We start from the raw sequence: 8614 nt of genomic DNA, 5'->3' as shown, positions 1-8614 counted from the left end.
GCCTGGGCGACAAAGCGAGACTCTGTCTCAAAAAAAAAATAAATAAATAAAATAAAATAAAACAAAATAAAATAAAATAAAATAAAACACTGTTAATTCTTTTGTTTCACAAAATCCAAAAAACGTTTTCTTTTTAACTATTGACAACTTTCAATAGTCAGATAAAATACACTCCTACAAGGAAAATTTAAGACATATTTTTCTCTAATCTCTCCAAAATTTACAAACTATTTATAAATATACTTAATTTATAACAATATTATTATTTATATAAATTCAAAAAAAATCTATTTTCTTTTATAACACAATTAAAAACACTATTTTACCAAAATTTTAATTTAAAAAACATACTTACAAACTACTTTAAAATACCAAAATTAACCTATAAAGCCAATAAAAGCCCCTTACAAAACTAACCTCATACTTTGTCTATACAGTCTCTATACAAAATTCTTAACCTATAACAAATAAAAAGTGTCACTTTCTAACAGGCACTATAGCGCCAAGTTTTCTTGAGACCTCAAAATAAAAAATTTGCCCAATTAATACAAATATTTAAAGACACAAATAAACCCATGACTGGATCAAAACTTCAAAAGATCTAATCTAAAATTCCCTATAACAAAGTTCCAACAAAGCCAATTTTTTTAAAAGCCTATGTGACAAATAATTATTCTTACTGACTTTATACAAATAATCAAGCCAAATATAATAAAACTAAAACTTATTTTGCCTATAAATTTGTCCTATCATAATTTGTCTTTAATAAAAACAAAAATTTAAAAAAAGTTTCGGCCGGGCGCAGTGGCTCACGCCTGTAATCCCAGCACTTTGGGAGGCCGAGGTGGGCAGATCACGAGGTCAGGAGATCGAGACCATCCTGGCTAACACGGTGAAACCCCATCTCTACTAAAAATACAAAAAACTAGCCAGGCGTGGTGGCAGGCGCCTGTAGTCCCAGCTACTCGGGAGGCTGAGGCAGGAGAATGGTGTGAACCTGGGAGGCGGAGCTTGCAGTGAGCCGAGATCCTGCTACTGCACTCCAGCCTGGGCGACAAAGTGACACTCCGTCTCAAAAAAAAAAAAAAAAAAGTTTCAAAAAAACCCAACTATAGTACACCTGTAATTAAATTCTAGTCTTATCCACTGTTTCTGAGTTTTTATTATTTTTTATAATTTTAGCTAAATCCTAAATTCTTTCTAGACTACAAATTTCCAAACTAATACTTTCAATTTTTTTCTTTCATTTTTCTAACTTAAACTCAATAAAATTACTACTACCTCTTTCCTGAGGCCTTACAAACTTAAGCTTATTCCTTAAAACATGGACAAAGAAAAAGTCAAATTGCTACTGCCTTCCACCTCTATAACTAAAAGTACTTTAACATCTAAACAGTTTCCAACATTAATCTTTGCTTTTCTATTTCCATAAAAATGCCTCTTATTAAACTTTTTTCTGCCTTCATCACATAAAAAGGCCTAGCCCATGTTCAATACTACCTTCTAAATAAAACAACTAACTGAACTAATCCACCCTCAAAAACTAAACAAGACTTAAAGCCACCTTCATAAATATCCATATCCCTATTTATAGCCTATTAAATATGTATATTAGCCAACCTGTCATCACATCCAATTACAATTAACAATAAAAACCGTACATAATTAAAAATTCAAAAATGCCTCAAATAGCCCTACAAAATATACACCAAAAAATTACATCTACGTGCGACACTACATTGTCACTAAATCAATAGGGGACATTCTAATACAGGTCAGGACCATCTTAGTGACAAAAACTACTTATAACATTGGCCTGGCCAATAGGGGTAGACATATCCCTGTGTTATAAAACTTACTACTATTATACCCTCTATGTAAAACTATAAGACAGACTTTCCCCAAAACTTTCTAAACCTCAAACTGTATCAGTCCAATCAATATTGTCTATAGGCCCAAATACTCATAAATATTTCCAAATCCAAATAAATCAATTCCATTTTAATACCCCCAAACTATGCCCCTTCTCAACAACAACAAAAAAATAGCCATAACAATTATAGCACCCATTTTCCATACAAATAAAATAAAATTTGACAATAAAAATTACAACCAAACAGCTTAACTTTAAATTGCATTTTAAAACTTTTTTCCTTTCCAACTTTCTCCCCAGTCTCAAAATATAACTTGAAAATAAACCACAAATGTGTTTTACAACCTCAAAATGTTCTTTCCTCCCTTCTCCCAATCTCAAAATATAACTTGAGACAAACTATATATCTGCTTCCTTTCGCCTTAAAATACAGCCTCAAAATGTACTGTAAAGCGCCACTCCCCTTCTTTCCCATACTATACTCCCATGCCTTATGCATATTTATTTACTTACATCCTTGTTAAGTACATGCCATAGTCACATATCTAGTCATATATTTCCATCAAAATGTCAAAGGCCAAATCATAACACAAACCAGACACCTCCAAAATTCTCTCCCCAGTCAAAGCCAAAACTCACTCCCAGCTAAAAACTGACTACAGGCCAGATGCAAAGGCTCACACCTGTAATCCCAGCACTTTGTGAGGCCGTGGTGGGAGGACTGCCTGAGCCAGGAATTTGAGACCAGTCTGGGCAACATGGTGAAGCCCCGACTCTACCAAAAAAAATACAAAAAGTTAGCTGTGCTGGGTGGTGCATGCCTATGGTCCCAGCCACTAGGGAGGCTGAGGTAGGAGAGGATCACCCGAGCCTGGGAGGTCGAGGCTGCATTGAGCCAAGATCACACCACTGCACTCCAGCCTGGGAGACAGAGTGAGACCCCATGTCCAAGAAAAAAAAAATTGACCACAAAATTGACTGCAATTAATATGTAACCCAATTAAGCCCAAAATGATACCAGGGCCTTCACCAAATCAAACAACAATTAACAATAAAGCCATTAAAACAAACCATGCCTCCTCACACCCTCTTCCTCTCCTACATTCCAAACCCCTCTCTTCCTAAAAAGCTCTATATTCCCTCCACAAAAGGAAGAGCGGAAATTTTAAAAAATTTCACCCATTCTTCCCCTTGCTAATACGAGTAGTAAAGTCTTGCTCTCTTTCTGTCACTTCTCATTATTATTTTGACTCCTTTCTATAAACAAATTGCCGAACTCTTTTGCCAGTTACACGTCCAGTTGTTACACTTCCATAGTGCAGATGGAAAATGAGTGGTTACTCTTTGATGTCAGCCCTCCAAGTTGGGGTATGAGGGGCACAGGAACCCTGAGGTCCAGACTAGCTAAGTGGTGAGACTAGCTGATGATCCATTGTCCTCTGATGAAGCCCACATTCTGGAAATGGAAGTCCTTGAAAACCTCTTCAATCCACTGCAGGCATTTGCCTTCTCTGACGGCATCTATATCTCTTCACCAAGGATCTGAAGACACAAGTTGCAGAGTCTGGTAGACTGAATACAACTTGGGCAAAACAAGAAGCATCTTCCATTCAAGTCCCTGCTGTTTGTCAGTCATGGGGTCTACCAGGCTGGAAATCACCCACACTGCCTCCCATTCAGTGCCTGGATCCATGATGTATTTAAGCACCAACCTCATGGCATGTGTTCCTGCAAGGTGGCACTGACCCCACAGTGATCAGCCCCTCTCTTGCACTCTCTCTTTGCTATTTCATGGCACTCATGTTGAGGCTTTGTTTTCACTTCACACTGAGCACCTTGGTTCATTCAGGTTCCCTGGGACTCTGACCATGCACCATCATAATATCTACTGAGAATCTCCACCAAACTTTCACACAGAAACCAAATGACATCCTGATGAGAAAAGAATGGACTACAGATGGCCTGAAACAATCTGTTCTTGAAGTCTTTTGAGGATTGCCAAGGTAAACGGTGTCCTTACTGAAAGTTCTCCGGCTGCAAATCAACTCCATATTCTTTAGATCCATCAGAAACAGGAAAACATTGAAATCAAGGGAATAACCCCCTACAACATATCTCGCTGCCAACACTTCCCTTACCACCCTATTTTCTCCAGGATGTTATCTGACACATGTAGAGTGCTTGTGGGTTTTTTGCTTTTAGATGGAATTTCGCTTTTGTTGCCCAGGCTGGAGTGCAATGGTGCAATCTGGCTCACTACAACCTCTGCCTCCCAGGTTTAAGTGATTCTCCTGCCTCAGCCTCCTGAGTAGCTGGGATTACAGGTGGGCGCCACCATGCCTGGCTAATTTTTTATATTTTTAAGTAGAGATGGGGTTTCACCATGTTGGCCAAGCTGATCTCGAACTCCTGACCTCAGGTGATCCACCCGCCTTGGCCTCCCAAAGTACTAGGATTACAGGCATGACCCACCACGCCTGGCCTGTTTCTGGCTTTGTCTTTGCCTATGACAAGTTCTTTCTGGTTTAGCTGATAGTATTTCCCCCAAATTCAGAATACATAAGAAATCACTGGGAATTTACATCTGATTACCATATATTCATCCTCTCATATTACAAGGCTCAAAGTTACAAGGAGAAATAGTATGTGATTGCGATGTTGGTGTTTCATTAATATTTTCTTAAAGTTGTTTTCTGAGGAAGTAGCCAGAATAATAATTCTCTCAAATTCAAAAAACTGTTGGCACAATTTGAAGTCAGTCATCATTTCTAACCAACGTATACTCTTTTTGCTGCCAAGATAGCTTGACAATTTTAATATCTGCATGATGGCCTATATGATAATCCCAGCAGCATTCTGGGGATAAGATCTTAGAGGGTACGTTGAGGAAAAAATACTTGTTTAGGTGGCTTTCATCATGCCACTCTGCTTCAATGTCATTTGTCCTGGAGGATTCCCTTAAAGCACTCCTGGGTGATGTTGAGAACTTGAATGGGTGTTCCACCAAAAATGGCTGCGTGATAATAAAAATCCCCCTGGCCGAATGGAATGTATGCCACCGACTCCTTCCGTCTCTCATAAGTATTCTCCTCAGGATGTTTCCCCTGCCACCAGGCCTGTAGCTGAGCCACCGACTGGCCCAGGGTCTCCACCCCAAAATTGTCTTCGAACACCTGGTCCACATCCATGCAGAAAAGGAAGTCAACTTCCTGTTGGATGTGGCCCAACATGTACTCCCTGATGGTCTTCATGCCCATCATGTTGATGACTTGCTACCTCTTCTCAGGCTTGATCTCAAACACTCTGAAGAAACACAGAAGACCCAGCTCTATCAACAGCATCCTGGAGATATTATCGGCCATGATGTAAAATATGACTTTGTGGCTGACCATAAAGTACCCATCAGCAGATGTTATGAACTCCTTCAAGTAATACTCCACATATCTTCCGACAGCAAAAACCGTCAAACCCACAGTAATTTTCTGTTTGGCATAAGAATTTTCTGGGATGGTTCTGTTCTAAGTGCCTTCCCACATAACCGGCGCATTCCAACTGGTCACGGTCAGCACCTCTGGGCGATTGTATGGATTAAACCAGTCCCATAGCTGAAGCTCTTTTTTTGTCATCTTCTTTTCTTTGTTCTTTCTCTTTTTCTTCGTCTATGTCTTCTTCTTCCCCTGCTTGAGGATTGTGGGTCCCATTGTTGGAGCAGCTTGGAAACCACCGGCCCTTCCGACCGCCGCTGTCAACAACTTCTGGGTGTTTTAAGTGATACATCCACAAGAGAGAGCCTTCTTGGGTGTTGATTTCCAAACCACAACAATCACAGTTGAGACAACCAGCATGGGAGGAATTACATTTCCTTTGATATTCACTATTTTCTCTTTATCATCTGCTTCTTTCAGCCCAGAGTAAAAGGCAAAACAACAAAGTTCTACTGAGCTCCCTTCTGCAGAAGGAAGGATTCAAGGAAGAGAAGATGCCGTGTTCCAACTCTTGACTGGCAGAACCCAGGCGCCGCCAAAGGCCGGTGCGTGGCGAGGGACCATAAGCAAGACTGTGCCTCCCTCCCCACCCAGGTGGCCCCTTAGCTGTGTCCGCCCCAGCCCGGCAAGGCATGCCGCGGAAATGCATCGGCTTTGACATTCAACTCAGAATTTTATTTCAGAAATTACCAACTAGTTGAATAAATATAGCTCTATTATTCCCTTTAACTCATTTACAACAAATGTAGAAATTGAGCACAGGCCACATGTACTTGGCAGAAGGCTGTTTTAAAAATGAACATCAAACTTATTTTCTGCCAAGACTCTCCTCCCCATCATCCATCCACTCAGCATTAGGTTCAGAAAAAACTACCTACAGAACAGTGGTTTTCAAATTATGTTTCATGGTCATGGTATTCTCATTTCTTGAGATTATACAGGTACAACTTTAAATTCTATGCTCAAATGTGTCAAGCAGCTGCATACTACATATTCCTCTTACACGCTGCCATATTAAATGTTCTGTGGGTCAGGTGCTGTGGCTGTAATCCCAGCACTTTGGGAGGCCGAGGCGGGTTGATCACTTGAGGTCAGAAGTTTGAGATCGGCCTGGCCAACATGGTGAAACCCCTTTTCTACTAAAAATACAAAAATTAGCCAGGTGAGGGGGCGCACCTGTAACCCCAGCTACACAGGAGGCTGAGACAGGGAAATCACTTGAACCTGGGAGGTGAAGGTTGCAGTGAGCTGAGATTGCACCACTGCACACTCCAGCCTGGGTGACAGAGTAAGACTATGTCTCAAAAAAAAAAAGAAAGAAAGAAACAAGTTCGGAGACATGGTACTATTAAGAAAACTGTTTCCTGCACTTTTTCTCTTAACCACAACCCTCCTCAGCAACAACACCCCCCTTCCCCAGCCAACACATAACCCAAGACCCAAAGAGTATTTGCTTCTACTATCAATGGAACTAGTGTTCCTAGGGTTCACAACTTGGGAAATCCTACAGCAGAGCTTCCTTGTAATAATAGGGTGGAAGAATGGAAAGCCATATAAAGCCCTGGAGGGTGTTTTTTTTCCCCTAAGAATTTTGATGTTTTCTTTATTTCACGCCATATCAGAATTGCTTTAGTGAAAATTTAGAGGGTTTTAATTCCATTTGCTTTTATTTCACATTCCTAGTCTCTAGTAGGAGTGACCTTTATCCAGTTACTTACCCTCTTTGTGCCTCTCATACTTAAAATGTGAAAAACACCAATCTCATAGGGCTGTTCTGTGGATTGAGTTAATACAATGCCTGACTCATAAATAAGTGCTCGGCAGGGCATGGTGGCTCACTCCTGTAATCCCAGCACTTTGGAAGGCTGAGGTGGGCAGATCACCTGAGGTCAGGAATTCAAGACTAGCCTGGCCAACATGGTGAAATCCTGCCGTCTCTATTAGAAATAAAAAAAATTAGCCAGGTGTGGTGGCAGGCACCTGCAATCCCAGCTACTTGGGAGGCTGAGGCATGAGAATTACTTGAAGATGGGAGGCAGAGGTTGCAGTGAGCGGAGATTGTGCCGCTGAACTCCAGCCTGGGCAACAGAGTGAGACTCCCTCTCAAGGAAGAAAAAAAAAAAAATGCTCATAAAGGCCGGCGCAGTGGCTCACGCCTGTAATCCCAGAACTTTGGGAGGCTGAGGTGGGTGGATCACTGAGGTCAGGAGTTCATGACCAGCCTGGACAACATAGCGAATCCCTGTCTCTACCAAACATACAAAAATTAGCCGGGTGTGCTGGCGCATGCCTGAAAACCCAGCTACTCTCGAGGCTGTGGCAGGGAGAATCGCTTGAACCCAGGAAGCAGAGATTGCAGTGAGCCGAGATTGCGCCATTGCACTCCAGCCTGGGCTACAGAGCAAGACTCTGTCTCAAAAAACTAAATAAATTTTAAAAATGCTCATAATTATAACAATTATTATTATACACAAGACCTTCTGTCTTTGAAGGACTCAAAACTTTAGTAGAAGCAATTTCTACATTAGAACAGTGACAGAAAGGTCAGAAAGAAAAGCTTAGGGACAAATGAAGGCCACCAACTACCAAAACATTTGGACTTTATTCTGTAATAGTCAGTCACTGAATGTTTTCAGTAAGTAAGCAGTACTGTAAAAACAATGTTTTGGACAGCTCTGAAGTGGTTGTGTAGAATGACTTGGGAATAGGGACAAATAAAAGATTAAAATAATGTGACGATAGCTAATGTTTATGCTTTTCTGGACCTTCGTTAAGTATGTAAGACATATTAGTTATAAATATTATTACGTTCTAGGAAATGTGCTAGGCTCCTTATATAGGATATTTTATTTAACTCTTTTTTTTTTTTTTTGAGACAGAGTTTCGCTCTTGCTGCCCAGGCTGGAGTGCAATGGCACAATCTTGGCTTACTGCAACCTCGGCCTCCCGGGTTCAAGAGATGCTCCTTGCCTTAGCCTCCCAAGTAGCTGGGATTACAGGTGCCTGCCACCATGCCCACCTAATTTTTGTATTTTTAGTAGAGACAGTTTCACCACATTTGGCTGGGCTGGGCGTGGTGGCTCATGCCTGTAATCCCAGCACTTTGTGAAGCCGAGGCGGGTGGATCACCTGAGGTTAGGAGTTATTTAACTCTTAAAACAACCCTGAGGTAATATCCTGATCATCATTTACCCATGAAGAAACTGAAGCTGAGAAAGATGAACATGAATTGCCTATGACACCAAGTAAGTGGCTG

The 8614-nt window shown here is 40.9% G+C and overlaps 1 pseudogene; it reads right to left on the bottom strand.

Moving 5' to 3' along the window:
• Positions 1–388: 388 nt before the first annotated feature.
• Positions 389–5838, bottom strand: LOC139356794 (N-acetyllactosaminide alpha-1,3-galactosyltransferase-like; annotated as a pseudogene).
• Positions 5839–8614: the final 2776 nt, after the last annotated feature.

The sequence above is a fragment of the Macaca nemestrina genome, chromosome 10 (assembly GCF_043159975.1).
Source record: "Macaca nemestrina isolate mMacNem1 chromosome 10, mMacNem.hap1, whole genome shotgun sequence".
NCBI classification, from domain to species: Eukaryota; Metazoa; Chordata; class Mammalia; order Primates; family Cercopithecidae; genus Macaca; species Macaca nemestrina.
The sequence above is the reverse complement of the archived record's forward strand: the minus strand, read 5'-3'. Positions and strand labels throughout refer to the sequence as shown.